Below are 11177 nucleotides of genomic sequence, written 5' to 3'. Positions count from 1 at the left end.
CAAGGGCAGGTTTTATTTTTAAACAGCTTTCTTATAGTATAATCGACTTATAAGAAACCGCATGTACAAAAGGGTACAATTTGAAAAGTTTTGACATATTCATACATTCATGAAACTGCCAACACAGTGAAGATAAAGACCATATCCATCACCCTAAAAGTGTGCTCATGTTCTCCTATAACCATCCTTCCTGCCTCTCCACACCCCTTACCCCGTAACACAGTCCTAGTCATGTCCAAAGGTGTCCGGGCCGCCAAGTTCAGTCTGCCTCAGGCAAGGATTATCACTCTGTTGAGTGAGCCAGTAAACAAGATTTGCATCTGGAGGCTGGAGATGGCCAAAATAACTTTGGCGACTGTCTTGCTGAGCTAGACGTGAGTGGCCAAGGCACACAAAAGATCAAAACCGTATTCAGTGTTAGTTCTCCAACCCCCAAGATTGCTGAGGCAAAAGTCGGGGCGCTTCTTTGATATGCATTGGACTCTGTAGCCTGCCTAGGTCAGCTTGCCTTGTCTTACCCCCTGAAGACTATATAAAGAACAGTTCTTTGAATAAATGCTCTCTTTCGCCTGATCGGAGAACCGTGAGTTCTGTCTTTACTCTCTGCGTCTCCCTCTCCTGCCCCCTTTTTCTCTCCCTCCCTCAGGAGAAGGACCCCGACGATTCTCCGCCCTGCCGGTCGGGGCGGATGTTGAAGGACATTTAGGTTATTTCTAAATGTTTGCCATTTCGAAGAGAGCGGCTAGGACAAGTCTTCGTAGGGGTGAACGCTTTCGTTTCTCTCCGGTCAACGAGTGAGAGTGGAGGGATGGCACGGGGTCAGCGTGTGTTTAACGTTTTAAAAGGCCCCTCGCGGATTCCCAATGCGGCGGAGCCGTCTCACCCTCCACGCAGCGTGAAGCTCCGGTGCCTCCACGTCCTCACCAGCGCTTGGCGCGGCCACTCTCATCGGTGTGCCGTTCTCATCGCTGGGCAGGGGGACCTCATTGTGCTTTGACTTTGCCCTTCCCTAATGGCCAATGATTTGTCTTTTCCTGCACTTATCTACCATCTATATATTGGTGTAGTATGTGTTTACACCTTTGCTTTATTTTTTTTTTTAACGTTTATTTCTTGAGAGAGAAAGACAGAATCCCAAGCAGGCTCCACATCGTTAGTGCCCAGTGTGTGGTTTGAGACCGTGACCTGAGCAGAAATCAAGAGTTAGACGTTCAACTAACTGAACCACCCAGGTACCCCTCCTTTTTCTTAAATTGGGTAATTTAATTTCTTATTATTGAGTTTTAAGAGTTTAAAACACACACACACACACACCCCTTTCTGGATATGTCCTTTTTTAGATACACGACTTACAAATATTTTCTCCCGGTCTGTGATTTGCCTTTTTGTTCTCTTAATATGTCTTTTAAAAAGGGCAGGAATTCATCATTTTGATGAAGTCCAACCTATAAATTTTTCCTCATTTATGGATTGTGTCTTGCTTTTCTATCAAAGAAGTCTTTAAGTCAAGGTCAACAGATTTTCTCCTGTTTTCTTTTAGAAATTGTACAGTTCCCGTATTACTTCTAGAGTTAATTTTTGTATGGTGTGAGGTAAGGGTCTAAATCACTGTTTTTGCATGTGGATATCTGAATGTTCTAGAACCGTTTGTTGAAAAGACTATCCTTGCTCTAAATTGCCTTTGCATATTTGTTGAAAATCAATGGATGTCATTAATGTCTCTCTCTCTATATATGGGTCTATTTGCAGACTTTCATTCTGTTCTATTGATCTGTTTGTGTCTTTCTATGCCAACATAATACTATCTTGGTCATTGTAGCTTTATAATAAGTGTTGGAAGTCAGGTGACACCATTCCTCAAGCTTCTGGAAAGTTGTTTCAGCTGTTCGAGGTCCTTTGCATTTCCATACGAATTTTAAAATGGGATTGTCAGGGACCCCGGCGGGAACGGCGTCGGGCCCTGGCGGGCACCCGCAAGCTGGTGCTGGAAGAGGCCCTGGTGCCGGGCCCAGCTGGCGGCACGCGTGCCATGCGCTGCTCTACGCCCGGACCCAGGGCTGCTGTTCGGCCGCATCCCACTCCGTTACGCGGTCCTGATGCAGATGCGCTTTGACGGGCGCCTCGGCTTCCCGGCGGCTTCGTCGATTTACAGGACACCGGTCTGGAGGCGGGCTGAGCCGCGAGCCGTCGAGGAGCTGGGCGAAGCCGTGGCCGACTTCCGGGTGGAGCACGCCGACTTCCGGGTGGCGCGCGCAGACTTCCGGGTGGAGCACGCCAACTTCCGGGTGGAGCGTGCCCGACTACCGCAACCCGCGCGCCGGGCCGCAGGTCGTGACCGGCTGTTAGGCGAGCGCCTGCCGCGCGAGCCGCGGATTGCCGTTGAGACGGGCGGCCGGCGCGCCAAGGACCAGGACTGGAGGTGCCAGGCCTGGTACGTGCGCCCCTGTACACCCTGCGGGATGGTGTGGGAGGCCTGCCTGCCTGCCTGCCTTTCTGGGGGAATTCCTTCATTGGAACCGCACGGGAGCAGCTGCTAGAAGCCGTCCAGGATTTAGAACTGATGGAACCTGGCTCTCCTCCACCCCTTAAGGTCTCCTTCCCTCGCTGGAGGCAGCCCTCCGTGCACCCACGGAGCATGAGATGAGGACCTTGGTACTAGGAAAGGGAGGCAGGAGCAGGGAAAGCTTTTTCTCCCGGGGCTGGGCCTGGCAGATGATGACATTAAAAGAAGTATATGCAGTATATCAGAGCAGAGCCCCCAGCCCACCCCCACCCCCCGCAACTCAACTCCTGGGGAAAACTGCAGCTCATCTCAGGGGCCTGGCGCCCTCTCAGAGCCCGCCTCTGCCTCACTGTACGTTTGCACACACACGGCATGGGAGCCCCCAGACACATGAATGTAGAGTCTGTGCCTGCACACGAGCTCACTCCTCCCTGTAACAGTTGAAGCAGGATGTGGCATGTGCGGGGCCTAGCCTGTCACCGGAGCCACCTTCACGTTGGGGAGGAGCTTCCGAACCAGGGGAACATTTCTCCCCACACTCCGTGGCTCTTCTCCAGGGTCTAGTCCGGCCTATGCTCGCTGGGGAGGGCAGAGAAGCAGAGGACCCTTTCCCCCCCATGAAAATGGCCACATCCTTGCCTGGGTCTTAGCAGAAGCCATCTACCCTTGACAGGTGGGACAAGGTCCTGACCAACATCCTGCCCTCTCACGAACCTGAGTGGAAGGGGTGAGAGAAATGGCTTGGTCTCCTTGCATTGACCTTGGACCTGAGACTACGCCCTGGCGTGTCGCCTCCAAAGCTGTCATCTGGGACCCTTTACAATGGGGACATCAGAAGGGAAGGGACCCGGCGCTGGTAGAGCCCTGACTTACAGCTGAAGGGCTTATAGACGAGCCTCAAAGCTGCTCAGTTTTGGGGTTTTTTTTCAACAAATACTCTGTAGGAGGTACTGGAGATCTAGGAATGAGAGGCATAACTCTCGTGTTCCGCATGGTGAAAGGGCTAAAATGGCACATACTGCAGCTTCGTGAGCTGTATTGTCTTTGTAGTATCTGCTCAGCTGTTTTCATTTCAGAATTAGCAATGAACAATATGTAGAAAGTTCCAATAAGACTTTCTTTATGAAAGGAGGTGTCCGGCCTGAGGGCAGGAGTGTGCCAATGCTTGCTCTAGAGAGGAAGATAAGTAATCAGTTTAATTACGATGCCTATTTACTTGTTTCACATATGTCAGTATTGAGAAGGAAATAAAAGATTGATACAGGTGAAAAAAAATGAGATTGTCAATCGCTACAGAAAAATCTGTAATTTTGATTGGGATTGTGTTAACTTTAACAATATTAAGTCTTCCAATTGATAATATATTTCTTCGTTTTTTAGTTCTTTTTTTAAAAGATTCTTAAAAAATTGTTTTAATGTTTATTTTATTTTTTAGAGAGAGAGAGAGAGAGAGACAGAGTGTGAGCAAGAGGGGCAGGGGAGGTGGGAGAGGGAGACACAGAATCTGAAGCAGGCTCCAGGCTCTGAAGTATCAGCAAGAGCTTGATGCGGGGCTCAGACTCACCAACTGTGAGATCATTACCTGGGCTAAAGTCAGATGCTTAATCAACTGAGCCACCCAGGTGCCCCAAGATTTTATTTTTTTTAAGTAATAGCTACACCCAACATGGGCCTCAGACTCAGGACCTCAAGATCAAGAGCCCTCATTGTTTTATATCTTCTTTGATTTCTCTCAGCAATGTTTCATTATTTTTAAGTGTGCATATCTTTCATACATACCCCTATACGTTGCATCTGTTTTGACACTTTGGAAATATCATTTTTCATATTTCAAATTCTAATTGTTTATTGATCGAACATAGAAATATGATTTTCATATGCCAATATTATATCCTACAATTTTGCTAAATTCTTACTAGTTCTATTAGTGTTTTTGTAGATTTCATCAAATCTTCTACATAGATGATCAGGTTATCTATAAATACAGACAGTCTTATTTTTCCTTTCCTTTACCACTTCCTTTCTTTCATTCATTTATTTCTGGGGCCTTGGCTGGGACATCTAGCACACAGCTGAACGGAAGTGACGAGAGCAGCGGCACCTGGGGGTCAGTCGGTTGAGCATCCACCTCTTGACTTTGGCCCCAGTCGTGATCCCAGGGTCGTGGGATCAAGCCCTGCACGTGCCGGACACCATGCTGAGTGTGGAGCCTGCTTGAGATTCTCTTTCTCTCTTCCCATGCCCCTCTCCCCAACTCACACTCTCTCTCTCTCTCAAAAAGAAAAAAAGAGAAAGTGACAAGAGCAGACATGCTTGCCTTCTGTCTGATCGCAGAGGGAAAGTGCTCCAGCCCTCACTGTAAAACGGTACGTTCTCCATAGATGGCTTTTTTCAGGTGAGAGAAGTATACTTCTACTAGTCTGCTGAGAGTTTTTATTAGGAATCGATGATGAATTTTGTCAGTTGCTTTTTCTGCATCCATTGAGGAGATATTTTTTCTTGAGTCTGTTAATTTGGTAAATTACATTGATCAATTCTTGAATATTAAACCAAGCTTGTATTGATGGGATAAACCCCACTTGGTTATGATGCATTATCTTTTTTTATATATTGGTACATTTGGTTAGGTAATATCTTAGCACCTATGTTCGTGAGGAATACTGGCCAACAGTTTTTCTTCTCTAATGTCTTTGATTTTGGTTAAGAGGAATGCTGGCCTCACGGAATGAACTGGAAAGTGTTCCTCTTTGACTCTCTAGAAGAGTTTGTGTAGAATTACTATTACTTCTTCCTCAATATTTGGCAGTATTCAAGTGTGAATTCTTACAAGTGCAGGGAAAAAGTTATGAAAGACTGAAACGGACCCAAAAGACTGCGAGGTGTATCCTGAGGAGGTTATGCTTCTAGGTTATCTCCGCCTTTCTTTGTCTTTGAGCTGTCTACACCTTGGTGAACTGTAGAACAGATAACAATGCAAAGGATTCTTGCCCATAAATATGCAAGTTAATTGTACTTCATGGGACACAAGTTATTATCACCCTAAAAACAGACCTATTTTGCGTGTACTGTAAAACCATTTCACATCATGGCCTGTTCTCTGAATCTTTTTGAACCAGCTGTGACATCTAACGGTTCCCTCATTAGCTGATGAGTTAAATGAAATCTCTGGCATGTGTTCATTCTGTACTTGCACAAGAGCGTTTTACCTTTAACGTTATCTTTCCCCCCAGGAACGACGAGAATCCGTGGTACAGACTTCGTTCGATCCAAGTATTACCAGGTTGGTTCCCTGCTAAGATGAGGGTATCCAGAGCGGTTTTAAGATGAAAGAGAGGATCGGCATTTGTCTCCTCATCTCTAAAAAGAGGCTTTGGGGTGGACAATTCCTAACGTCCTTTCTCATTCCAACCGTCCAACTCAGACTTGGCGATTTCACGATAAACCTGCCTCCATTTGCAGAGTTCTTCCATTAACTGTTCAGCTGGATGAGTGACACTCTCGGTAGCCATCTCAGGTCATCACACGAGAGAACGGATGTCCAAGTGCCGAAAGTGCGCTATGAATCTAGGGGCTGCTATCTGCGCCTCATGAAAAGCAAAGATAAATGATCCCGAGTCTCTCATTCTCTCATTTGGGCCAATTCTTTAAAATTTGAAATCTTTGTCATCTTCTAGAAAACCTGAAGGAGGTGAAATGAGTTGATCTGAACTTAACCTTTTGTTTCCTTCCTCACCGAAGAAGAGTCATCATCTTAAATTAATTTCATCATAGGCTTTAAATAATCTGGAATGATTAAATTCTAAAACGAGACATGCTGAAATAGATCAAATGCCTCCAGGGCTGGTCTCAAATATGGGGGCAGTTGCCCGGCCAGTGTTGAGAAAGGGCCAAATCTCATTTCTATGCTGTAATTAAAAGGTTCATAGAATTCTTCTAGAAAGCTGTAAATCTCCTCCCCTGGTGGCCAGGGCTTCCCAGAGCCGGAGTGCTCCTCAGAAACAGTCTTCCCACGCCCGAAGCCCTTCCTTCCTCTGGTTATCCTCCAGTCACCTCCCGGAGGGGTCTCGGCACATCCGGTCTGGGAAGTCAGAGGCCCACGGAGAACCGTGTAGGGGCCCAGAGTAGGCAGGCCCCGCACTTTTCTCCAGGGTAAAACCCCTGAACTGATGGTCCAGATTATGTTCTTAATAGCTGAGGTCTTCACTTGTTTTCGTATCCTTAAAATGAAGTTAACTTGGGTGATTTATAAATTCTCTTCCAATCTAAGCTTTAAAAAAAAAGCCTTTTAGGGGCACCTGGGTGGCTCAGTGGGTTAAGCATCCCATTTTTGATTTTGGCTCAGGTCACAATCTCGCAGTTTGTGGGTTTGAGCCCCACATGGAGCTCTGTGCTGAGAGTGTGGAGCCTCCTCGGGGTTCTCCGTCTCTCTCTCTCTCTCTCTCTCTCTCTCTCTCTTTCTCTCCCTCTCTGTCCTTCCGTCTCTCTTGCTCTCTCTCTCAAAAATAAACATTAAAAAACAGCTTTTATGATGTGAGAGAAAAATAGGACATGTAGCCTGTATTTTTATGTGTCTGCCCGTTCATCCATGCATCTGTCCGTTTCGTCTGCAAGGAGTATGCGTGCGCAGGGCACTGTGCTTGCTACCAAACAATAAATGTTCAGGACGTAACCCTGCTTTGAAAGTTAGGAAAATCGACCTCCCATCTGGGAAGTGTGAGGGGAAACGGGGCAAGTGCCTTGAGGAGCCGTTTACTGGCCAGTGCTAGAGAACTGCTATTCAATTAATTAATTAACTAATTAATCAATTAATCCCCAAACAGTGGGGAGGTGTGGCTCAGCCTGCAAATGTTAATTATTGGCCCCTCTAGGGCGCAAATCCTCCAGGAGCTGGCACAGGGGCTTTGCAAAGAGGCCGTGATTCTCTTTCGTACCAGATGCATGCCAGTTTTTATTGAGTGATATTAATCACAACGTCTACAAGCGGAAGTTAGAGCCAAGTCACTGGTGATCTAGGAGTGTGCTCAAAGAGCCGGGGCCGTGTGAGGGGAAGTTGCTCTGACTGGGGTCCCGACACGGACCGCCTCCGGCTAACGGCCGCCCTCGGTGTTGTGGTCGGTGACTCTGGATAGTCGGGAGCCTGACCCTTGCCCTTTAGCTCACCTTGCGTCTGCTTGCTCATGCATTCCTCTCAGAAAACGTAAGGTGACCCTGACATAGCTGTCACACACCTACAGCTGGAATTGCAGCTGTGACACCTCCGGGAAAACTGCTGGCTTCACGTTCTAGGTTGTGCCTCCACATTAAGGGGACCTGTCACGGCTGCCCCACTAACTGGGAAGAAAGAAGCACGAACGCCCAGTCACTACATGCTCCCTTAAGGTGACGGCACCGATGGACTGGTCCGTGTCTTACGTCTTCGCACGATGCATTCCCCGAGTGTTCCCATCTGGGAATTACTGCTGATCCTTTAACACAAACTCCCAGAGAGAAAGGCCCATGTCTGCCCTGAACAAACTGTGCGGTGCAGGGGACAGTGCCAAGTGTCAGTAAAGGCTGACATTAAGAGAGGTGTACGCCGTTAGAACCCGGGCACTGCGGACATGCTCTCACTCAGACGGGCAGGTCCGTACCTGCCTTACAGCCCACGGTCCCGAGACGCAGGCCCCCGGGCACCTCCCAGCAGCACGCTGTCTTCTAAAGGACAGCCCGCCCTGCGCACACGGCAGTGCTGATCTGGCCTGTTCTAGCTCCATCCTGACAGTGGACATTTGCCATATCTGGGGCTTCCTATCACTCTTTGTCTTTCTACAGCTGGGTAAGTTCCTACACTGTGAAATCTACCTCTCCCCCGGAGTCAGAACTCAGAATCCCTAGCCGCCAGGTGAGGAAATATGGACCAACGTCCTAGGCTGCGCCTACCAGATACCCCCGCACTGGCCTTCGACTGGACAGTGCCTGACTGAACGGGCTCTGCGGGCAGTCCACTTTGCTGACACTGGCGGCAGCCGTGGTGGTGACAGGGAGTCCCGGATGCACAAGTGACACCACGCCTTGCAGCAGTTACACCGGGGAGGTTCTCGGTATAGGCCGGGGCTCTGGGCTGGCGTCAAGAGCTGCTTCCAGAAGCGCAGCCTCAGATTTGTTCTCCGGCCCTTGCAGGAGTGTTGCCTGATGTCTGCAGCAAAGCCTGTCCTGCATCCATCAGCCATGGTAGGTTCTGTTTTCTTTTGGATTTTGGGCATTAAAACCCTGACCCCGCCAGTGTTGGTAGCAGGAGAGGTGCCGGGCCTTTAAGGAAATGGGGATCTAGGTTTGAGAACACAGTTACTGTTAAAGGTGGGGGAGGAGGGGTTTGGGCAGCCCAGGCATTAGTGCAAGACTGCACATGGGTTCGAGCCCCGCATCGGGCTCCGTGCTGTCAGCTCAGAGCCTGGAGCCTGCTTTGGATTCTGTCTCCGGCTCTCTCTGCCCCTCTCCCACTTGCATTGTCTCTCTCTCTCTCAAAAATAAAAAATTTAAATTAAAACAACAACAACCCTGTTTTTTTTTTCTCCTATTCGGGATTCACTTTATTCTTTTTCTTAAATAAATTTCTAAAATTAAATATAAATTTTTGCAATCTGTTTGGCATTCTGCGCTTCTCCTCGCTGGGGTCCGTTCCTCGTCTTCTCCTTGGTTAGTCTCTTCGGGGGTCAAGGTCCGCGGGGAGAAACTGCTGGAGATGACCGAGGAGGCTGGGCGTGGGGTCCAGGAGTCCTCAGAGCTTGTTGTGATCCCGGACTCTAGGCTGGGTGGGGGCTGGCTGGGGGACTGCGTGGCCATTGTGTCACTGTTTCTTCATTCCCATGGGGGGGAGGGTGGCCTGAGGCCAGGGACTGAGTCCTTCCTCCTGCCGCGCGTTTTCCCCTTGGATTCGTTTTAACCAAGTCTGTATGTTTCCCTCTTTCAGTGACATGAGGAGGACACCTTGGTCCAGGCTTCGAGCCGGTTCTGGAAAGTCCCTGCCGACGTGCCGGAAGACTTCCCCCTCAAAGGGCTCGTACCCCGTGACCACGCAGGACCAAACCGCCCCCAGGCTCCGCACGTCCATGGGAGGCCGGTCCTCTTGCCGCAGGAAGGCTCTCGGGGCAGCTGACCCGGGGCTCTCCCGACACGTGTGGAGTTTGTAGCCGGCAAACTCCACGGTGAGGCCAACGCCGGCCCGAGACACTTTCAGTTCCCCGTCATACAGTAGAGTCTCCAGCATCACGTCCCTGGGGAAGACACCTTGCTGGTGGCACCACTCCACACTGGACAGGCGCTGGCAGAACGTGTGGGGCATGTCGTCGACCACGCGGCCACGGTGCGTGCAGGCCTCCTCCAGCTGGTCTCTGCTCACCTGGCGGGAGACGAGGGCGACCCTCATGATGCCGTTGACCACCTCCACGGACGCGATGACGTCCGGCTGATGGGAGGTCTGCAGCTTCCCGGCCTCAGAATAAAGGCCCTGGAGGCCAGCAGGGTCCCGCTGGGTCTTGCGGACGCACTGGGTGCCCCACATCCCCGGCGTCAGGGCGGTCCAGCATCCCGGAGATGCTGCCCTCCCCTTGGGTCTTGGAGGGCACATCCATATGGGTTTCCTCACTGTCGGTGACAATGGGCAAAAGCCCTGGAAGCATGGTTGTCTCTTCTAACTACTCTTCTTTGCTCACCCAGCCACCCACCCACCGACAATATACAACGTGCTAATACTAACCAGACTAACTACACTCCTTATGCTCTAACCATACTACGCTTACTAGCTCTACCAACGAGCTGAACGATCCTAACTACTAAAACGCTAATACTAAAGAAAGAAATGAAAAAAAAACCCACAAAAAATGAAGGGAGAAAATGAAGAAAAATGGGAAAAATGAGAAACTAAAAAGGAGGAAAAAAGAAAATAGAGATAAAATGAGTAGAGAAAAGGAGAAAAATGAAAATGAAAAAAAAAATATGAACCAAACGACCAAAAGAAGCAGAAAGCGAGCTAGCTAGGGTCAGGCTGACAGGTCACCAAGGCTTCCTGGGCTGTAGAGACCGAACACCCGGCCGGGCAGCGGTCTTATGTAGACAGGTTGTGCAGCTACCGGTGCTTTATGAGGTCAGAGCAGGAAATGGGCCCAATGTGCAATCATGGCCGGGGGTGTCTGAGACCACAGTGTTTCCTCCTTTTTTATACCCAAGACCCTTTACTTAAAACAAACAAATAAATAAAACGGATCCCAATGGGCTTTTTGTTTCTTGGTGTGGGCTTTCAGGATTGATATTTACTTTGTTAGAAATCAAAATCTCTACGATGGGTCAGAGCCTTTTCATTTGGAGTTTAGAAAAGTGTCATTTTAGCTTTTATAGCTCTCGGAATGTCTACACTTAACCTACTCCATTCCTGGTCTCAAAATAGTGCTACAACGGATAGGGAAAAGCTGTGTTGTCTAAAACACGAGAAGCTCATTATTAACACCAAGCTCAGAGGAAAATTGCTTTTCATCATATTTTTACCGATAAGGTTGGGAGCAGATGTCCCCTCAGAAACCTTGGAGGCCAGAAGGCAAGGGTGGAAGTTTTCAAAGCACTGGAGGGGGAAGCTGTCCACCAAGAAACCGGCGTTGGGGAAGGCGGTCCTCACAGATGAGGCAGAGATGAAGACATTCCC

General features: G+C 49.0%; 1 pseudogene; it reads left to right on the top strand.

Moving 5' to 3' along the window:
• The first annotated feature begins 231 nt into the window (after positions 1–231).
• LOC115304235 lies at positions 232–8545 on the top strand (annotated as a pseudogene).
• The last annotated feature ends 2632 nt before the right edge of the window (positions 8546–11177 follow it).

This window comes from Suricata suricatta, chromosome 2, assembly GCF_006229205.1.
Source record: "Suricata suricatta isolate VVHF042 chromosome 2, meerkat_22Aug2017_6uvM2_HiC, whole genome shotgun sequence".
In the NCBI taxonomy this organism is placed as follows: Eukaryota; Metazoa; Chordata; class Mammalia; order Carnivora; family Herpestidae; genus Suricata; species Suricata suricatta.
This window is presented reverse-complemented; position numbering and strand designations above follow the sequence as displayed.